This window comes from Scardinius erythrophthalmus (assembly GCF_964197995.2).
Source record: "Scardinius erythrophthalmus genome assembly, chromosome: 18".
In the NCBI taxonomy this organism is placed as follows: Eukaryota; Metazoa; Chordata; class Actinopteri; order Cypriniformes; family Leuciscidae; genus Scardinius; species Scardinius erythrophthalmus.
In genome coordinates this window covers 7,372,495-7,394,532 of record NC_138238.1, presented here as the reverse complement: position 1 = coordinate 7,394,532, position 22,038 = coordinate 7,372,495, and the positions used below count along the sequence as shown (strand labels likewise).

The 22,038-nt window shown below is 38.0% G+C and overlaps 1 protein-coding gene across 1 annotated transcript in view; it reads right to left on the bottom strand.

Moving 5' to 3' along the window:
- The window catches only part of sdk2b (sidekick cell adhesion molecule 2b), a 309,891-nt gene that overhangs the window by 273,085 nt on the left and 14,768 nt on the right, over window positions 1-22,038 (bottom strand). The window lies entirely within an intron of this gene.

The following is a 22,038-nucleotide window of genomic DNA, read 5'->3' as shown; positions in this document are numbered from 1 at the left end:
AACATAATGACCCTATTACAAAGCAACCGTCATGCTACTAATGTTCGTAACACACAGACATTCCTGCGGGACCAACATTAACACACTTGGGAAGGAAACTCCGGCCATCAATGAAGTGTTTATTTTATTGTGCCGGACAGACCAAACAAATCTGCTCAGAGTGTTTAGAGAGAGACCGATATGAACCCGGGAAAAGTGCTGTGTGCTTATTTAATGGCAGTGGTACATAGTACTGAAATGAAGCATTTCACCTAGAAGTCACTGTATACACAAACAAACTGTGAATAAGCATTTATAAATCTATTCTTATTCGCCATGCCACAATAAAATATGTCTGATATTGAGTCCAGAACAAACAACTGAGTATAAGAACAAAACAAGCATTGATTTATGGAGTATTAGTAGACTGGTAGGGTTGGTGTTGGAATAAGTTGACATGAAGATGCAAAGTTACTTTAAGTCAGTAGAATGTCTGTTTGAGGACCATTACAATAAAGAGTTAGCAGATATTAAAGGTGGTATCAGTGATTTCAGGCCCAAAAATATTTTTATCACATTCATCTTATCTTTCCTAACGATCCGCTAGCTGCCCGCCCCATAAGCATGCCGTCAAAAAAGCGCGTCTCTGTAGGCAGCCTAGGCTCTGAGATCTGCACACAAAAACAAATGGTTTAGCCAAACACTCAAAACCAAAACAAATAGTGTTCCAACCAATCACCAACAGGGGGAGGGTGTTGTGAGGTTTTGAGCCAGCTTTTTCTTCAGCTCTGACTTCGCGTGCAGCCGTGCACGAGCACAAAACCTCACAACACCCTCCCCCTGTCGGTGACTGGTTGGAACACTATTTGTTTTGGTTTGATTTGTTTTGAACACCCTGAGAGTTTGTTGACATGTAGTTGCAAAGTTACTTATAGTCAACAGAATGTTCCAAAGGAACCATAAAAATAAAGTGTTACCTATTTTTAGTCCATGTTGTTACTTGTACTTGACAAAATTGAGTTTTATGAGGAAACACATTTAAATTCTAGTCTATATTGTATCTGGAATAACAGTGCAAAAATATTGCAGACATGGACGTATTACAGTATTTTGTTCAATAAAAATGCTCACTAGAATAACAATGTCACATAACCCTAAATTATAAATCTTAATGAGTAGTTTGTCTTGTTTTCCAGTACAAATATCTAAACATTCTTAAATTAGGATACATTTACAGTACTTAGCAAACTTTTTATGGTGTCGACTTTTGTTCCCAGGTGCAAGAATTCAAAGAGGAAACTTTTAGCAGGATTGAGTTACTTTTAGATTTTAGTAAAGGATCCAGCGTGTACAAGCAAAACCTCTGTGCTTTTAGTTAACCTTTCAAACTGGAGGACCAAGAACACAGAAAAGAAAAGAAACTGCCGTTCTGTCAGTTCCGCTAACACCCCATCCCCCCCCCATTACCATAATGTTGTTTAAAGAGTAGATAAAGTATGATACAGTTTTCAGTGATAAACATACCCTTACTATAACTGTTCTGTTAATAACACTCGATTGATCCAACTGTAAGTGGATGGGGATACAAACAATTGGAAGTATCATCTGTAGTTTTCTTTCTGTACAATTGCTTAAGAAAAGCGTCAGCCACGGAGGTTTTTTTCTTGAAAGAAAATGGTATATTGATATCGAATGCATGAGTGAAAAGACATGCATTGACTTATTATACTGTATGTGCAGCATTTGAATTGAAAAGGCATGAAAAGCTCTGGCATCTTCCTTGAATTTCATCCTTTAAAGTGACTCTCTTTCTCCACTCTCTTTCTCCATCTCACACAGATAATGTATGGAGGATAAAATACCGGAGTCGCACAATTTTCAAACGAAACAACAGGCTTTACATTTTAATTACAGTGAAATGATTGGCTGTTGCACATTAATCTCTTCTTTTCATTAAGCCCTTGTTTTTCACTCTCTCTCTCTCCCTTTCTTCCTTTCTCTTGGAGCGACAGACACCAAAGCCTCATGGGAAGTGATGATAGAAACTTCTGAAGGAGGCCGTTTGTGTGGCAAAGGAATCTGGGAGACTGGGAGTCGTTGCCTGGTGTCACTTGCAAAAAGCTTTCTCATTAGAGTGGCACTGTCTGACATAATGCGAATTATCTTCCTGCTTCTGAAAAACCCATGTTTCAATTACCACAAAGGGAGTGCGGGTTAACAGCTGGATGCTCTGCGGATCTGCATTCATTACGCCGGTGTCAATCTGAGCTGTTAAATACTTCAAAATACAGGTTGCAAAAAGAGTTTTACAGACTGAACCCGGAAAAGGAAGCGGATTCACAAGATTAAACACTGAGACTAGCATGAATAAATAGTTTACAAACTTTGTATGTGGAAAATTGTATTTATCTTTTGGTTGCTGAAACTTTTTGTGATAGGATACTAGATAGGTATCTGTGTAGCATGTTAACTAAAACTAAAACTAAAGAAACTGTAACACTTTAGTTCAATTCTCACTATTTAGTAAGGGTTAATGCCCGACGAGGTGTCCATTGTCAGGTATTAATGGACGACGGCGAGGCGTGAACTGTCCGACGCGCAGCCTCCGCCGAAGTCCATTAATACCTGACAATGGACACCTCGAAGGGCATTAACCCGCTTATACCATGGTTACTTGTCAAATAACACATTTTTAAAACATTAGTTTATATTTTAATTAGTTTTACAATCGAAATCTAAAGTTTTTACAAACAATAACTTGGTTTCCCTGGTTATGCCTGACAGTTTATTTACTAGGTGTCCTCTATCACTGTTTAATGGACACCTTGCAGCCAATCAGAATCGAGTATTCACCCAGACCATGGTATAACTAGTTGTGAATAACAAAGTATACAACAAATTCTTTCAAACTTAAACTAAATTTAAAATGAAAACTGAAAATATAAATGTAAAATATAATTCAAAATATTAATAAATACTATTACAGTATATACATAATACCAAAATAACAATGGAAACTATCCACAAAGTGCTTTTTATATCACTATTCAACTCTGGTTCTGGAAAGTCAATGTCCAAACCTATTCAAATTCAATACTGTTAAATTCAATTAATCCCGAAGACCTTCATTAGCTTGTTCAGAATGTGCTTGATCTAGACAACATTATAATTACAAAAAGTCAATGTCAAACAATCATCCACCAGCAGTCTAACCTCTAAAAGGATGATTTAGACAAGTTGCAGTTCAAATAACTTTAAAATACACCTTTTTACCCTCCACTTGTGAACATGATATTCGGTTGCTTTTACAAATTATGGAACAAATCAAAATGATTTTCTATTGTAATCGTCAGCATGCCACAGATAATTTAGATGGATCACCTTGTACTGAAACATTGATTTAGTGTTTAATGATTCAATGGTGAGCTTGATGTTCTACACCTCTTTACAAAGTGTGTCGATGGTTCAAAAAGCCCCAAAGACCAATTTTTTTTTCTGAAGAACCTGTTCTGTAACATCAAAAAGTTTTGTTTTAATCTCTAAAGAACATTATGGCCAACTATTGAATGATACAGGCCTGTTTTCACAGACAGGGCTTAGATTAAGCCAGGATTAGGCCTTAGTTCAATTTGGACATTTAAGTAGATGTGTATGCAAGTGGGTGATTTAGTACTGTTTAATGTGTTGCTATGCTCATGTAGAAGGTGTTTTGGAAGGTTAACATCATAGTGACGATTTGGTTTGAGAACAGCTATATGTTAAATATTCTATATTGCTGTTCTCATTCAGCAATTGCTATGCTATGCTAATGTTATCAAAGCACTGTGTTACCAATTAGCAAGTTAGCATTTACTGAACAGCTAGTTACAGTAAAGCTAACCAGGTTTTCACTTCTAAACAACATGATGATTTTAAGTTAAATATATGAATTAGCTTACTCAAATATTTCAAGTTAAAAGCAATTAAAAGGTATAAAAAAAGAGTAAAAAAAAAAAAATTCTGAACTTTGAATTTTATAATATAAACATTTTGATGTAACTTATTACCTCTTCTTTTCTTTTTTTTTTTATGCCAACTTATTCGGGTTTATCAAAGAACCATTATTTAAGTCTTGTCTCACACATTTGGTCCACACATTTTAGCTCCCCTTTCCACTTTCTGTAAAACAATGGCTATCAAAATAAATGCATTTAAGCATTTGCTCTTTCAACCTCTTAAAATTTCCCTCCATCCTTCTTTTTCACGCTCAGGCAGTCATGTTAACCTTGGTCTGGCGCATTTTGCTTGTTTCTGGCAATGTTTATCCGTTCAAACATAGCTCTCGGTGCTCAAGGTTACAGTTCTGGAAGATGAGCAAGATCCTCGCAGACAAAAGCCGCAATCATCACAACAAGCACTTCAGATTGCCACAAAACCTCACAGTGCGCCCAGCATACCAGAAACAGAGGCCGACGGGCGCACTGCACAATCAGAATAAGAAATGAGAAGTGCTTTTTAAATGCAACCACAGAGGAGAAGCGAGAGAAATGCTTCTTTTCTTCAGCTCTTTTAATCAGAGGAGAGGTTTGTTTCATGTCTCATGAACCTATTTGGTTTAACAAAGCCGACAGACATCTTTATTAATGGGAAACAGGGGAAACGGATACATGCAGACATTAAATGGCATTAATACGGTGACTCAATACAGAGAAATCTGATCTGAGCTACGGAGGCATCCGGCATAATTATCTACAGAAAGGACATGGACAGTTTGAATAGTGAATGTCTGTGTGTGTGTGCTTATGTATGAGCTCTTTTCTCTGTTTTTTTTCTTCCCAAACATGACATCTGTTCTGTGATCTGAAGTGATCTCTGTGTGAGTGTGCGTGAGCGGGAGATAGATTCATCAGTTTCTTTGAGTTTCTGTGTGGTCACCACCCTCCTATCTGTCAAGGCATCTGTCGTATGAACCGACACAGGAAGAAGTACTTGCATTTGGGTGTGTGTGAATGTGAATATACACTTTTCATTACATGATTATAAGCTCTTTATCCATCTGGTCCCCGGGCAGTGACGGCACTTTTCTTGAACGCTGTGTACCTGCAACATATTCTGAGTAACCTTTTACCCATTCTGTAGAAAGCAGACCAATAAAAGCACACTAAACATACTAGGACAGAGAGCTTAGATGTAAAGTTCTTTTTCATCTTCCTCCAGGCTAAGAGAAAGCAGGATTATCCTTACAAGAGAATTTAGGAACAGAACAAAAATGGATGCGAGGCCCTCAAAACAAAGTAAGAAAAAAAAGAAACAATGTTTTGGTGTTTCTTTAACTATGGACAATTTTCAAAAAGTGTACTAGATGTATAAGAATCTAAGCAAATTCTGTAATTTTCAACACCATCTCAAATAATGTTTTGTCACATGAAATTATGTGTTGTGTAGCGGAAATTTAATTTGAAAAATGTTCTCCTTTTGTCTTGCTTATACTAATTTCACATCCTTTTATGCATCGAAAATAAACAGAAATAACATTTGAAAAATTTTCAAATGATTTACCAAAATTAATAAATACTTTTTCAATAAAATTCGAATAGAATTTAAAGGTGGTATCAGTGATTTCAGACCCAAAAATGTTTTTATCACATTCATCTAATCTTTCCTAACGATCCGCTAGCTGCCCGCCCCATAAGCATGCCGTCAAAAAAGCGCGTCTCTGTAGGCAGCCTAGGCTCTGAGATCTGCACACAAAAACAAATGGTTTAGCCAAACACTCAAAACCAAAACAAATAGTGTTCCAACCAATCACCGACAGGGGGAGGGTGTTGTGAGGTTTTGTGCTCGTGCACGGCTGCACGCGAAGTCAGAGCTGAAGAAAAAGCTGGCTCAAAACCTCACAACACCCTCCCCCTGTCGGTGACTGGTTGGAACACTATTTGTTTTGGTTTTGAGTGTTTGGCTAAACCATTTGTTTTTGTGTGCAGATCTCAGAGCCTAGGCTGCCTACAGAGACGCGCTTTTTTGACGGCATGCTTATGGGGCGGGCAGCTAGCGGATCGTTAGGAAAGATTAGATGAATGTGATAAAAACATTTTTGGGCCTGAAATCACTGATACCACCTTTAACAAAATTACAGCTTGAATCGAAATGACGCACAATAAGTGACATTTACATTATACCATATATGTGTTTTTCTTCAAGGACATGCATTTTATATGAACAGCCATAATTTCGCTTAAATACAGATCTAAATAATTTTGAAATATATACTGAAATATTTTTAATTTCATTGTTCATTTAGGTCGTAAGAGTTTTAAACATAATAATAATGTAATTTATATATATATATAGAGAGAGAGATTTTCATATTAGAAGTAAACCAAAAAAATCTATCAAATGTGGGATTTAATGTGGGATGGATGGATGGATGGATGGATGGATGGATGGATGGATGGATGGATGGATGGATGGATGGATGGATGGATGGATGGATGGATGGATGGATGGATGGATGGATGGATGGATGGATGGATGGATGGATGGATGGATGGATGGATGGATGGATGGATGGATGGATGGATGGATAATCTGTTCATTTAAACAAAACTCAAGTAGTAGAAGAGAAAAAAATGCATAAAGTACCAAATCAAGACCACTGCCCATAAACCATTCTTACAGAGATGAACAGATAATCATATTACACACCAAATGTTAATGTCATCATGACGAGAGGAGCAAGAGAAACCGAAAGGACAAAAATGAAAGGAGAAATAAACAAGTGCAAGAGCTGCTCTGGTTGGGCATTAGAATGGCAGGCTGCATTCATTACTGCGATTCCATCACCGTATGGTCGAAGCATATTTCTTCATGGCCTGTCGCAGGCCCTGCCGGCACAAGGGCAGCCATGCAAGCGTTGCTTATGGCCCTGAGATAGACTAATGAGAAAAGTCCGCCTTGTACTCTCACACACACACACACACACACACACACACACACACACACACACACACACACACACACACACACACACACACACACACACACATAAGCATGTGATCTGAGGAGAATGCAGAAAGCTAACAGAGAAATCTGAAATGGAAATGCCTAGACTGTTAGTTCTTCGTTCTGTCTCAGGGTGCCTGGACACGGTTAATTATTGCATCAAAAATGCAAGTTGGAGAGCAATAAAATGGAGCAGAACACAGGGGTCTCAAGACACGTCTCAGTGACCATACAAAAAACAGACTGTGGTAGCTTCTCAATGATACACTTCAGAGTTCACCGAACACTGCTTTGCTTAAGAGCTGTGCAAAACAATTTTATTTAGCCAATTAATTTTTTTATTATCAACTTTGTTTAGATTCCATAGATCTCCAATACTCCGGTGGACATGCATCTAAACCAGTCAAATTATACAGGGCATCAACAAGACCAACAAGTGGAAAATACACACCATTAACTATTGGACTTTGAAAATATGTGTTACATATTACTTGAACTGAGCTTAAATATTTCTTTCATCATGTTTCAAGTTCTTAAGATCAATAAATAAAAAAAAAAAAAAACTTTCAACAACAAAATACGTATAATCAGTATCATACAAAATCACTCTCCTTAGAATAAAACTCAGCACATTTCCAATCAAATGACCCTGAAATTCCCAGGCTCCTTTTAAATGGAGCCCTTGACCTGAGCTAAATTCTGTTTAGGTTAATTCGGTAGTAAGGGTGAGATGACCGGATCCTGGCGTGGACATTCCCACAGCCTGTTTCCACAGCTACCAAAAGAGAAGAATGAGAAAGATAAATAGCCAGAGGGGAACATGACCTGTGACCTCTAACCTCTGTGACTCGGTCACCTCTCCAATGATGGAAATTGTCTAAAATGTCCACACAGCCCTTTCAAGACATTTAAAACACAAAATACTTTTAGTCTATGCATATTCCAAATTTGTTCTGGTTATTCCACATGGTCCAAAAGTTGCCAGTATGTTCTTTTCTATAGCACAATAAGTATCTAATACTTTTGAACTTTTTAAGGTGTCAGACAAAGACATTTCATGTAACAGCAGTCTAAAATTGCAGATACCTGAAGAATTTCAAATGAGCTTTACAAGACCTGAGGGTTATAATAAAAATAGGACAATACAAATGGAGTGTCCTCATTATTTAAGTAGGGAAGGAAAGGGTCTTTGAAAGTATTTGTTTAACCAGGATACTTTAAGGAATTGTACTGGTCATTTTTCTCATTCAGTTACAATAAATAGTGACTGAAGCTTTCAGGCTTCAAAAAAGAATGAGAAAGCACTACAAAAGTATGATAAATGTGATCCATTTGACTTCTGCACTAAATTCTAAGTCTTCTGAAGCCAAATGATAGCTTTGTGTGATAACAGACCAAAATATGACTGTTGTTTGTCTTACTTTCCAGTGAGCTGTTAAACTAGATCAAGGAAGTGAACTCGAGAAATGCTCTGATTCTGAATCATTCTTCTGCTTCCTTGAACTGGATCGACTGATTCACTGACCATCTGACTCGAGAATTATTCATTCGTAAATTATGTTTCTCATGAACATTCCTAGCAGATCTAGGGCCGATGTCAAGATTTTCAGTGAATAGCCACTTAAACTGCAGTATATTCCTCACACAAAGCTATCGTATTGCTTATATAGAAAATGCTAGTCATATTGACTAGTTTTATGATACTTTAAGGTGTTTCTTTTTTACATACTTTTGTTTAGGCTTGGAGGCTTTATCCTGCAATGTTAGCATGGAAATAATGACCAGCACATTGTTCAAAATGAAATGAGGGTGAGTAAAGTATGACAGAATTTTGACAATTACTCTAAAACGCTGCTGTTAAAATCATCAGGTCATCAAATGTAAAAGGTCCTAAAGTCCTTTGCCAGTATTCATTATGGAGAGTTTCTTGAGCATTGGTGCTGTACTTCAGCACTACTATCACTCTCACCCAGCTTTAAAAATTACCACTGCGCTGCACAAACCAAACAACTAATGAGTAAACACAGAAATGAGTTGCTTTCACAGTACTTTAATGGCCAGAGCTGGCCCCGGGCCCTGGGTTTTTTTCATGGTGATTTTACAGCGGCCCCAGTTTAATGCTGATCTTAATTAAGGTGAAACTGAGATCCCCAGGGGCCAGCGGCAGCCATCACTGCTGCTATTAAGTCACACTGTGGAGAATTTATGAGGCATCATGGGGCAAAACAAAACAGATGCATTGAGAAGCACACAAACACACACACACACACACTCAACCCAAAAATGTGCTGGAATACAGAGACAGGCTGTAATATATAAAGCCTCTATATCAAGTCATGGGGGCTCTGGGTACATAAAAATAGCTCTTAAACAGCATGACAACAATTAAGTAATGCAATTCCAAAGAATTAATTGTATATACATGCTAATACATGCTATTTGTAATACATATTGTAACACACAGAAAAAAAAAAAGAAAAAAAAATGTTTTTTATATCTATAAATTCATAGTCATAAAAAGAATTAAAAAATAAAACCATACGCCTTAAAATTTCTGAGTGTGAAGTACGAACAGATATTAAAATCCGCATAGGAGATGATTATATCATTATTTTTGGAAGATATTTTACTGCTTTACAGTGTTTTTGTACTTAGTTCACCATTGTAGTTAGTATCAAAAGGGATAGTTCACCCAAAAATGAAAATTATGTCATCATTTACTCACCATCGATTTGTCCCAAAGCTGTATGCATTTTATTTTAACACATAATAAGGTATTTTGAAGAATATGGGTAACCAAACAGTTGTTGGGACCCATTGACTTCCATAGTATTTTTATTTTTTTCCATACTATGGAAGTCAATGTGTTCAGCAGAAGACAGAAATTCATATAGATTTGGAACAACTTGAGGATGAGTAAATGATGACAGAATTTTCATTTCAGACTTGGTCACTATGAATTGTTTGGTATATTCTGTTCTGTTATGTTTTGGATTTGGTTTCACTCTGTTTGCCTGAGTTCCCAGTTAGTTTCCCTGGCTCCTAATTAGTTTCCACACACCTGTTTCTGTTTTCCTGGATTACGTTCCCTGTGTATTTAAGCTTTGAGTTATTTTGTGTTAAAAATAACAGTAATAAAACAACAACAATAATAACATATAATTATTATAAAAAAAAGTATGTGAAACCTATTATTTTAATAAATACAACCATATCAATATTTTATTAATTTTTAACCAATTAAAAGCAAGCTAAAGAAAATGTTTTGCTAAATATTGGTAATTACTTCTTTATTTCTATACTGTGATGTTACAGCATTAATGCTCAATAACTGTTTTCAGTGAAGTAGATACATATCTAATGTGACCTGCACTGCACCAGATATCCTTTGAATATTATAGTGGTTTCTTTAGAGGTCAAGTAAATCTGGGGGTCAACTGTCCAATCTAATCAAACTGTATAAATAATCCAAACCGCATTTTCAAACACCTTTCACGAGGCTTGACTTCCATAGTCTGCATTCTGTATAGAAGTGTTCCACCGCCATGCTCAGAGTTTAAACACAGCCTAAATATCAGCACTGTCTTCTCAAATGCCACAACACCATGATGAACAACTTCTCGCTTTTATTCAGTGTTGCAAAAAAAGAGAGAAAAGAGTAAAGAAAGGACAGGGTCAAGAAAAAAGATTTATTTTAAAGGTGAATGTGAAAAAGTTGTATATAAGATCCGCCTTCAGGAATCTATGATATATAGCAAATCGGGTCTACTTGCAGTGCTAGTTATGCTTTGACAAGAAAACTTCTGAACATCATCCTTCAGGCTGAAGAAATGGTGACACAAGATCACTGTTTTGGTGAACTATTCCATTGAATTCCTTCAGAATTTAAAACAGTGCAGAAAATGCAAGAACTTGTTCAGAATTACATCAATCATTATGAGAGACTCAAGCGTGCAAACGGGATTTGGCCCATGCATCTACACTAGATCACACACTTCCTATGATGCACTTCTGGGAGATGATATATAAAGACACAATGATTGCAACAGAATAAACTGTGTGATGTGAGCATTCTCACCCCTGTCTTAAAGGACAAGGACAGAGCAAGGAAGTGGAAACCGGCATGAGGGTAGAGTGATGGAGAGATGAAGATAAGATGAGGGCATGTGATCTTTCCTCAGCATTATCCTTTTCCCCATCAGGAAGCATGTTGGCTAATCTTCACAGAATGCTTGAGCAAGCCCTTACTCTGTCCGACAGCAAAGCTGTAATGGAAATCTATGCTCAAGCCCTTAGGAGTGAACAGGGAGACGGTAGAGGTGTGTAAAGTAAACTATAGTGTGAACAGAAGGATAAATCACAGAGGTTAGTATATACTTATGTAACTTGTGAGGGGAACTTCATTTTCTGTTTTTAAATCATTGGAGATATGTCATTTTGACTTGCGTACGAGATATAAACTCACAATTCTGTATATAAACTGTGAGATGAAAACTCTCACAATTGTGAAATGTTAACTTAAAATGGCAAGAAATTAGAATTTGATGAATCTGACAGAAAAGTCAGAATTGCGGGATAACATGATTTTTTAACTTATATTTGCGAGTTTATAATACAAAAAAAGTCAGGAAAGATGTCAGAATTGTGAGAAAATAACAAAATTTTGCAAGATACGAACTTGTATCGTAGTTGCTAGGAATAAAGTCAGAATTGTGAGATAAAAAGATTTTAGACAAGGACAAGGATTTTGGATATTGCCATCATTGGTTTACCAGGCCATCCACACACACACACACACACACACATCTATAGCACTTCACAGCAGGTGTAGTATCTATCAGACATAAGATTACCTCACTGCGTCCTTAAGCGTTGGTAGACCACTTATCTTTGCACATCGCACACACTTATCCACAGGCCCTCTGAGCGCACACACATACACACACAATCAGTTTCACTCATTCTTGTGGTTAATGAGTGTTAGCAGCAGTCTCTCTCAGCATTAGCGACCCTGTCACTACAGATTAGCACTGCCAAAGCTAGCCTCGTCTTCATCACGTGTCGAGTTTGCTTGCAGAGAAGTTATGCAGATGCGCAAATAGTTATTTCTTACAATCTTACGCTTGTTTATGTGTGGCTGAGTTATTGGTGTGCAGGAGAAGAGAGACAGAATGCAGGTTTAGAGATAGTGGAAGAAGCATCACATATTATTTTCTTCTTCCTGCAACTCAGTGGGAGATTTTTTTCCTCATCTCTCCGTAAAGCTGCATCTACTGTTACAGCAGCAGGTGCTGGAACCACCGACAAGTTCAATCCCCCAGAGAACAGCAGGAGAGTGTGAGTGCTCAGGAACACACACCTAGACTCCAGAACGATAAATAACACACTCACACACTCGCCAGAATAAAAACACTGAGGAGTATATCACCAAAAATAATACCATATTTTCTGTTTTCTCACTATATTCGAGCTCTTGCACAATCATTTTCCATTCAGTTATTATCATCCTTAATATAAATAGCAACTTAGCCCCTACTTTGATGTCTTAAACTGCATATGAACTTATTGTTTTAAGCACATGGTTGTATAGTGAAAAAACCGAGGTGAACACTCATTAGCTATATGGCAGACGCTTGCTGTTGAAGCCGCCCAATAATAGAGGGACATTTTCAAGCCGCAATGACAGCATGGAAGTTCTCACCCCCACTGGGGCTCTCATAAACATGAAGCCAACCCACTGAGACCCGTGCTTTGAGAAAGTGTGTGTTTGTGAGTGTGAGGATTCATGCATGGTCTCACTTACTACTGATTTGCTTAAAAAAGTGCCGTTTTTCAGAAACAAGTGATTTCTTTTCTATCAAGTCTGACAAAACATTAAATATCACAAATGTTTTTGTAACATTATAGTGTGGATGCAACCAGGTGAATTGAGGCAATATTCACGGACACTCTAAATAAATCAAAATGGGAAGGGATTTATTTGGATGACACGGTTCATTTTAGTCATTACTAGACCCAGATCAGACTTTTCAGCTTTTCAGACTTTTTCCTCCAGGTGCTCCGGTTTCCACCACAGTCAGAAGACATGCAGGCTAGCAGGATTGGACATGCCAAATTATCCGTAGGTGTGAGTCCCAAGCCATGTAATGGGGATGGTAGGGGAAAGACCAGGCTACCTATCCTAGAAAAAACATTGCCAAGAAAACAGGACATGGACAGTCTCTCACGTATGGCAAGATATGGCCACAGAATCAACAAGAGTCAGATACAACTGGATGGATGGATGGATGGATGGATGGATGGATGGATGGATGGATGGATGGATGGATGGATGGATGGATGGATGGATGGATGGATGGATGGATGGATGGATGGATGGATGGATGGATGGATGGATGGATGGATGGATGGATGGATGGATGGATGGATGGATGGGTAGACAGACAGACAGACAGACAGACAGACAGACAGACAGACAGATAGATAGATAGATAGATAGATAGATAGATAGATAGATAGATAGATAGATAGATAGATAGATAGATAGATAGATAGATAGATAGAGGATCTGTCTTCAGAAAAGTTTTTTTGATGGTATTTTCATTTCATCTTACCTCCGTATAATGCCTGTTAAAGCCAATTCACATCCCACGACAGACGGCAACAGACACTTTGGCTGGTTTTGTCGGATCAGTGTGTTACCCCTGTCGGAGTCTGCTGACTTCTGTCAGAGCTTGTTTTCGTCGACTGAACATGCTGAATCGAAATTAGAATGTCTGAGAAGTGACGTGCTGTAATCTGGTGACTGTCGGCATTGGTCTGCATCTGTCGGTGCAGTGTGAATTGGTCTTTAAAGTAGTGTTTATAAGTGCAGTGCTGTACCAGATGAACAAATATCCAGTGTTCTAATGTAAGGAGGGCTTCAAGGACAAAAGGTCAGGAACTACTGATCTAAAGTAATTTAAAGAATTGGATCATTGGGGATCATTAGAATTCAAAGGTTAATTTGGGTCATTGCCCAGATTAAATCCGCAGACTTTTTTTCTGCACTGATTTTTGAGGAAAATCTGTAGAATTGATAGTGTTAAACAGGGCTCAATTCAAAATGGATTATTCATATTTTTTATGAACTTTTGGAAGCGTCAAAGTGGTATTGCATTGCTGTCAATGGAGGGACAGAAATTGCTCAGATATTATAAAAAAAAAATCGTATGGTTTTGGAACGACATGAGGCTGAGTAATTAATGACAAAATTTTCATTTTTGGGGAAACTTTACCTTTAAAATGTTTAAATAAAAAGTTTATATATATATATATATATATATATATATATATATATATATATATATATATATATATATATATATATATATATATATATATATATATATATATATATGTGTGTGTGTGTGTGTGTGTGTTAAATGTGCATTTCAGCATCACCCTATCATTGTTTTGGTGTCAGATAAGCTTGACTTAGATCTTTTAAATAAATATACAACCTCATCAAGTCATTACAAATATATCATCTCGCTACATAGCTATAATGCAGCCACTTTTGTTAGCTGTCTGTAGCTGCATTGAAATATGAGCATTAGCCAGTTCACCACAGTAGTCATTTCTATCATTGCTATGCTGTTTAAATGCAGCGTAATATCTCTGAAGTCAATTAGCATTGCTACTAACAAAAGCTTGGCCGAGCATGAAAACAAAAGTATGTCACAGACTGTCCTGGCAGTTCAATGGCCGTCTTTGGGCAGCTGCCATCCCCATTACAGAAAACAGCCCTCTGTCTGCACGGCCAATTCAACAGCTAACATCATAAGCACTGAACCGAAATGAAGGCGAAGACAGACAGCTAAATAACAAAATGAAAGCAAACGAGAGATTGAAGAGATGGAGAATAATTCTTGCTACTTGAACTTTCGCAGATGGGAGCACAAAAAGCACACACAAGACACTATAGAGAATAAAACAGCCAGCTGAGTGCATCAGTGCACAACTAATCAAAAGTGTTGTTTCTCTGTCTGAGGAAATATAATGAACAACTGAAAAAGAACATGACACTTGTGCTTTCTGAGGGACTGTTTAGTCTGGCATCATTGAACCTCTTGTAAAGCCAGACGGACTACTGAGATAATCCGGTCATTTGAGTCATCGACATTATAAATCTCACATTATATAATTTTAATGCAGTGTATTTTGAATGGAAGAGAATACATATTTATAAATGTCAAAGATACTATAAATATTACTGTAAACTCTGCTTATAAATTCATATAGTTGGTGTACATTTTAATAGGTGTATTTCACACTACATTAGATTCTCACTGGTTGCGTGTCAGATAAGATTTCTATTTCACCTAAATAAAGAAGAATTATCTCACAACTAATTAGTTCCGCAACACAATCACTGTATAGCAACAACTTTGTTTCTATGGACATACCAGAGAACATTCTAACTAGAAGTTGGTATGTTCAAAGATACATATGGTCACGTTTATGAAATCTCAGGATTATTATGTGTAAAAGGGTCACCCACCACACCAGGTACAACAGCTTTCACAGCAGAACACTGTCCTTCCACATTTAGGTGGCACACTCTCCACTGGACTGTTTCACTGCAGGCCACATTATGAACTTTGAAGCTAAATCTTCTACCTACACCGCTTCTTTCTCCAGAATAGAGGGGTCTCTGCCCTTCAGGACTCCTTCACGGCAGGTTAGCCTGCTTCAAGAGCTCCTTCTTCCCCCCACAGTGATCAATTGACTCCAGCCGGGAGGAGCAGGCTTGCCGGCATTAGGCCAACACAGTGGTACAGCTCTATTAGCCGACTTATCTGGGTGATCTAACCATTATTAGTCATTTAAGATGACAGCCAGGCACCATCCTGTATGTATTTCTTCTAAATATGAACTCCATGACTGCCATTTTTGCCTTGTCTCCCTCAATCTTTGAAACTCTCAATCACTCTCTCCCATCCTCTTTCTTTCTCTCATGGATGAATACACTCAGTGTTCTTGCACATCCTCCCTCTCTCTCTCTCTCTCTCTCTCTCTCTCTCTCTCTCTCTCTCTCTCTCTCTCTCTCTCTCTCTCTCTCTCTCTCTCTCTCTCTCTCTCTCTCTCTCTCTCTCTCTCTCTCTCTCTCTCTCTCTCTCTCTCTCTCTCTCTCTCTCTCTCTCTCTCTCTCTCACACACACACACGATGGACCTGCGGGTAGATTTGAGCGCTAGAACTCTCCTGGCATGTTTAATGCAAAAGCATAGGCTGAATACTTTTGATAACTTTGAGACAGCTTGACACAAGCACACAACAGACTACAGTATATGGTCACTAGCACGCTACAGCAAGATAAATATCAAACACAAAAGAATGGCTTAACAATAAAGATGGCCTACCAGTGGCCAGTATGAGAGAAGTGTGTCTCTGCTGACACTAAAACTTTGATATTCAGTTGTTCTGCCTTCCAAATGTAAACATGATTTTTTTTTCTGAGATTGTTGTAGCAAAAATGATATATATATATACAATATACTCTGAGATTCCATCTTGCATTAAATAAAACATAAACAAATAAAACATTTCTGTAGCAAATTATTCTGCTAATTTGTCAGAAACGACATATAGAAATAAGTACTATAAAATATACGTACACATATACGTAGTATACATACCACACACACACACACACACACATATACAATTTTAAATTTAAATACATACACCTCTTATATTGTCACGTGCCAGTGATTATTCCTCATGTGCCATAGGTTGCGACACCTGCATTATAAAAGTCTAGTGAATGTACACATTGAGCCTTCCAAGGCTTCATATTAAATAGTTAGACATCTTAAAGGTCCCATGACATGAAATTTCCACTTTCTGAGGTTTTTTAACATTAATATGAGTTCCCCTAGCCTGTATATGGTCCCAAAGTTTCTAGAAATTTTAATCTGTGTAAATCGAGCTTTTGCTATTTTTCTCTGCGTTTGAGAAAATGGAAGCTCGACCGAGCTGATCTTGAATCTCCTCCTTATGATGTTATAAGGAGAAATGTTACCTCCCCTTTCTCTGCTTTGCCCGCCCAGAGAATATTTCTCGCCCATGATAAAATGAGCTAGGAAGTAGAATGCGCGCGCGCGATTTTAGTTTGTCCACGAGAGATATCATGGCTTTTGAGCGAGCGAAGCATAACAATTGCTCAATAATTGGATGTACAAATGAACATCGAATGGTCAATACAGAGCTGGGCTTGCTGAACGTCGGACAAGTAAGTCAACAAATTATATATTGTGTGTTGCTTTACTGTTTATGGTTACCTAGCTTGTTACACGTAGAATGTGGCTGTCACATTAGCTATGCAGCTATGCAGTTACTTGCGCTAATGTAAAGGTAGACAGCATCAAGTTACACACACTGTAACGCGAGTGTTGTACATTTCTTTGTTATTTGGATAACCGTTTTCCTGTTGGTTATATGGCGCGTGCGATATCCGCATTTCAACATCGCAGAGCTTGATGTAATTGTAATAAGATAAATTACAAACGTTACAGATCTCTCATGAAAAGGCAACAGTAGGTTCGTTAGCTACATGATAATAACTGTAAACCATCCAAATAAAGTACCATATCCAGACATAATATTTTAAACTAACCATTCGGAAACGTCCTGCTGGAGCCGCTGAGTTGCAACTTCTCCTCCGTTGCTTCTCCATCTGGATCAGATTCTGGGTCAAACTGAAATGCTTGAACGACTGCGCGTCTTCGTGCCATTGCAATATATCCAACGTAAACAAACATGCATGGTACCATTGCGCAAGATGGTGAAGGCCACACCCACCCTCCACCTTGCGCCGCCTTTCTCCTCTTTATTAGTATTTAAAGCTACAGACACCGAAACGGACGTCTGAAGGACGCTCATTCTGGGACTGGCTTGTAGTGGCTATAATTCTGCACCGAGGCTGGATTTTTGGAAAGAGATTTCAGATACAGTACTAAGGACCACTAAGGACTATATTAAAGCCTACAAAAAGTAGCATGTCATGGGACCTTTAATATTCACCCTTAGACACCTCACGGTTTGAAAATATTTAAATCTGACAAGTGGAATTGCAGTGTACAACTGAATAACCGTGTCTACACAAGACTGGACTACTGAACGAAACCTCTTCTTTCACACCGTATGAAGCTACAGTCAGACAATGCGCGACGTGATGTGCTCCAGCCTTGACTCTGCAACGCAATGACCCTTGTGGTTTAATTATGGCACAGCATGTCTTTGTATCCAGAACTCTGACGGCACAAAGGCCGCACTCCTTTGGCCACAATTGACTATATATGGTCCCCATTCAGGGAAACGCTCTCCTACATATGCAAAAGACAGGCCTTGTCTCTGTGTGGGCTGAGGTGAAAAATAAAGCACATCAGTGGCTAGGGTCCATATACAGAAATAACAAGCAGAGATATGGGGAGCGGAGTGTGCTGACCAAGACTCTGAATGGAATAAATTATGATGGCCATGCACTTGGAGGGCCAGATAAAGGGGCCAGATTAATGGCTGGGCTTCAGGACCACAATAAGGCATGGTTTCCTTCTGCAGCAGCTCATAAACGCCGTCGGCTGAGGCAGGTATAGGATACGATGTTGACGGAGGTCTCATTAACAGATAGGAATACTGGTGGAGCTGAAGTTTAGTTTACACTCGGTGGAACTATTTTTTTTTTTATGAGGTTACATTGCTATGTGCATGGAATTGGAGAGATACACATACAGTAGGGAAATTAATCCCAGGGGAAGGTTGTATCTGACTCACAAATGCAGACAGGCATGCCCTAATGCTTGCAGAATGAACTGAAACCTGTACAAACCCACACACCAGTCAAAAGCCATGCTAAAACTGATTTCAACACCAAGAGAAATTCAGAAAATAACATGTAATCATACAGATGATCAGGGTGATTCTAGGATTTCAGCCTGAGGCGGCATTTGGCTTGACGGATTTAAGTTGCCACTCATTAAGTGTAAGCTGTGTCATCTCAATGAGTAACAGGAATACATGAACAATTTACATTTCAAACAAAAATATGATCAAAAAATAGAAAACAAAACCTGAATAAAATCATAAAGAAGAATATTTACAAAATAGATCAATATTATTTTCATTTAAAATAAAACCTAATGGGACCTAAAACTAAAATGAACTGTGTACAGGCAAAAAAAAAAAAAAAAAAAAAAAAAAATACAATAAAAATCGTTTTAAGGGGCCATTTACACTACACAGTTTTCAACTAAAAACAGAAAGGTTTTTGTATATATATATATATATATATATTACAATAGTTATTTTTCATTTCAGAATTTATGATTTTTAGCTAAATAATTTACATTGATTTAAACACTGGCAACTCACACATATTTATAACACAGTACACAAATAGTGCAAAAGGTTAAAAAGGTTACCACTTTTACTTTTATGTGTATCTCTCAATCACAAGTATGATTATATGATGGGTTCTATCTAAAGAAATGTTCACATAAAAAAATTATGCAGAGTTTACTAGATTAAGGGGGTGACACATCTTATCTATTCATCTACAGTATAACGGATGTTTGCCTGCTGCATCAACTACCGTTTCTGAAACCCCATAGAATTCCAAGAGTATTCCAATGAATTCAGATCACGGCAGTCCACTTCCAGTACTTTCAGGGGTTTTAACATCAGATAAAGACAGAGGATAACCACACAGAGCAGCATCAAAAGCAACTTTAGGAGCAAGCTGTCCTTCTCAACACTAGTGCTCTGCTCAGATCTAGGCGAATGAGCACGAGAGAGAGAGAGAGGGAATGTCAAAGATGAGAAAGATAGAGAAGCGATCACTAAAAAGCAGGAGTGGCATCAAACAGAGCTGTGCTCCCAAAGGAAAAGGGCCGGGGGGGAGGCCGTCCCATCTTTATCAATATGGGGAGCCGGCAGCAGACGTGCAGGGCTGCCCGCCAACCACATCATGCACCCACGGCACGCTCCAACACAGTGATGAGGCAAACTCTGTTAACCATTAGCGACCGGCATGCTGGAACAGAACATGCTTTAAGAATTCTGACAGGGGTTACGGCTATTTTCATTAGTGATGTCAGCATGCATTTCAGATCAGAGACGAGTACATAGAGGGTAATTCATATTTCTTGTATGGAGTGCAGTGGTCTGGTATGGCCAATTTCACTCTCGTTAAACATTTAATATAGCTTATTGACCTATGTTTTGCAAAATACTGGTTAAAAGTTAGTTCAAAGATTGCTAACACTCTCCTATGTCACTTCTTCTGTTGGATTTGATGGACAGCTGGCATGGAAATGGCTCAAGGATCTCTATTAGAGGTAGCACAGGTACAGTACAGTAATGTGGTAAAACTTGTAAAAGACAAAAAAGGCAAAATATTAATAAAATAAATAAAAAGTTTTTAGTTGAAAACGGTGTTGTATAGACTATGGAAGCTTGTTTCCGCCACAGAATAAAACAATTTAAAAGATAATCGTGACTTTTTATCTCACAATTCCAATTTTATTCTCACAATTGCGAGATATTAACTCGCAAGTCTGACTTTTTTTTTTTTTTTCTCAGAATTGTGAGATATAAACTCGCAATTGCAATTCATAAAGTCCAATTCTGAGGAAAAAATGACTGACTTTTTTATAGTTTATATCTTGCAATTCTGACTTTATGACATGCAATTGCGAGTTTATATCTTTGCAAAAAGTCAGAATTGTGCAATGTAAACTTGCAATTGCAAGAATATCCACTATATCCACCTTTTCAGATTTTTTTTTTTTTTTTGTCCTCATCCACTGTAGCATTTGGTCTTTCAGCACCTGCTATTTTAAGTATCTAAGTGCAGGTGATGTGTCAAAAGGTCAACGCCATGCTGCGCAATGATATGGTTCTGAGAAACACGCTGAGGGGACGAAAAACTTCACAGGACAAACAAAGACTGTCAGAGATTCTTGCAGACCGCATCAATTCAAATATTAGCATCTTTTGATATAATTATTTTCACACTTAAGTGCTCAAATCAAGAGAAAACAAAACAATTCTCATCTAAATGACACCAGTTAAAATGTTTATTTCAATTTACGCTAACACGAAAATGCATCACTTTGAGATGTTTTTCAGCTTTATTACTCTAACCACAACCCAAGGCCACGCAAATGGCAATTTTCTTTTTTTTAATTTGCACCAGAACAGAATGCCATTTGGCTTTTCAGCTTGATTATAGGACACAAAGAGAAAGCGCACATGAGAGAGAGGGCAAGAGAGAGAAAGAGAGATTTTGTCATTGTGTGCCGTGGCAGATTGCACAGACAAGCATTTTGCAGGCAGCGTACACTCTCTTTATGCTTGTCTTTGTGTTCAGTCGTCCACCTGAAAAAACGCACAACCAGGCAAGAGGCTATTTCCATCCTTCAAGAGGAGTTGCATGCTGTATATGCCGTCACAAACGCATCCACACACAAATACTCCAATCAACGGCTGTTCACAAACTCCTTTTGTTCCTCTAGAGTTCCTTAAGAAAGGTTGTCACCTTGCTCAGAAATTGCTACTATGCCATTATTGTGTTTGTTCAATAGGAAACCCTCCAATTCCCCTTTCGGTCAGCTTTTGCCTTTTTTTGTCTTTGATTACAGGGCTGCAGAAGGTTCCTAACACGAAAGACTGATTAGCCAAGGTCATTACATCCAGATGTACAGCATCTAGGTCTAACTTCTCTTACTGTCTTTCTCTCTCGTAACCACTAGAATGTCTATTAAAAGGCCCACCCACTTTGTGCCACTGCGGGGACCAAGACAGGCAGCCCTCGTGCCGCATGCAAAATGACTACCATGCCTGAGCCTGTGCACAGCTGGTGGGGTTCAGTCTATTACAGAGGCTATCAGAGAGCTTCTGAAAGGTAACACTAAAATAACTCGATTTCAATAGCAGAACACTGTTGACAATAACATTGTTCTAGTGCAACCTGGCATCTCTTTGCTGGCACTTTGCACTTGTTTTAAAATGAAAATATAAAACTTAAAGGTCTCTTC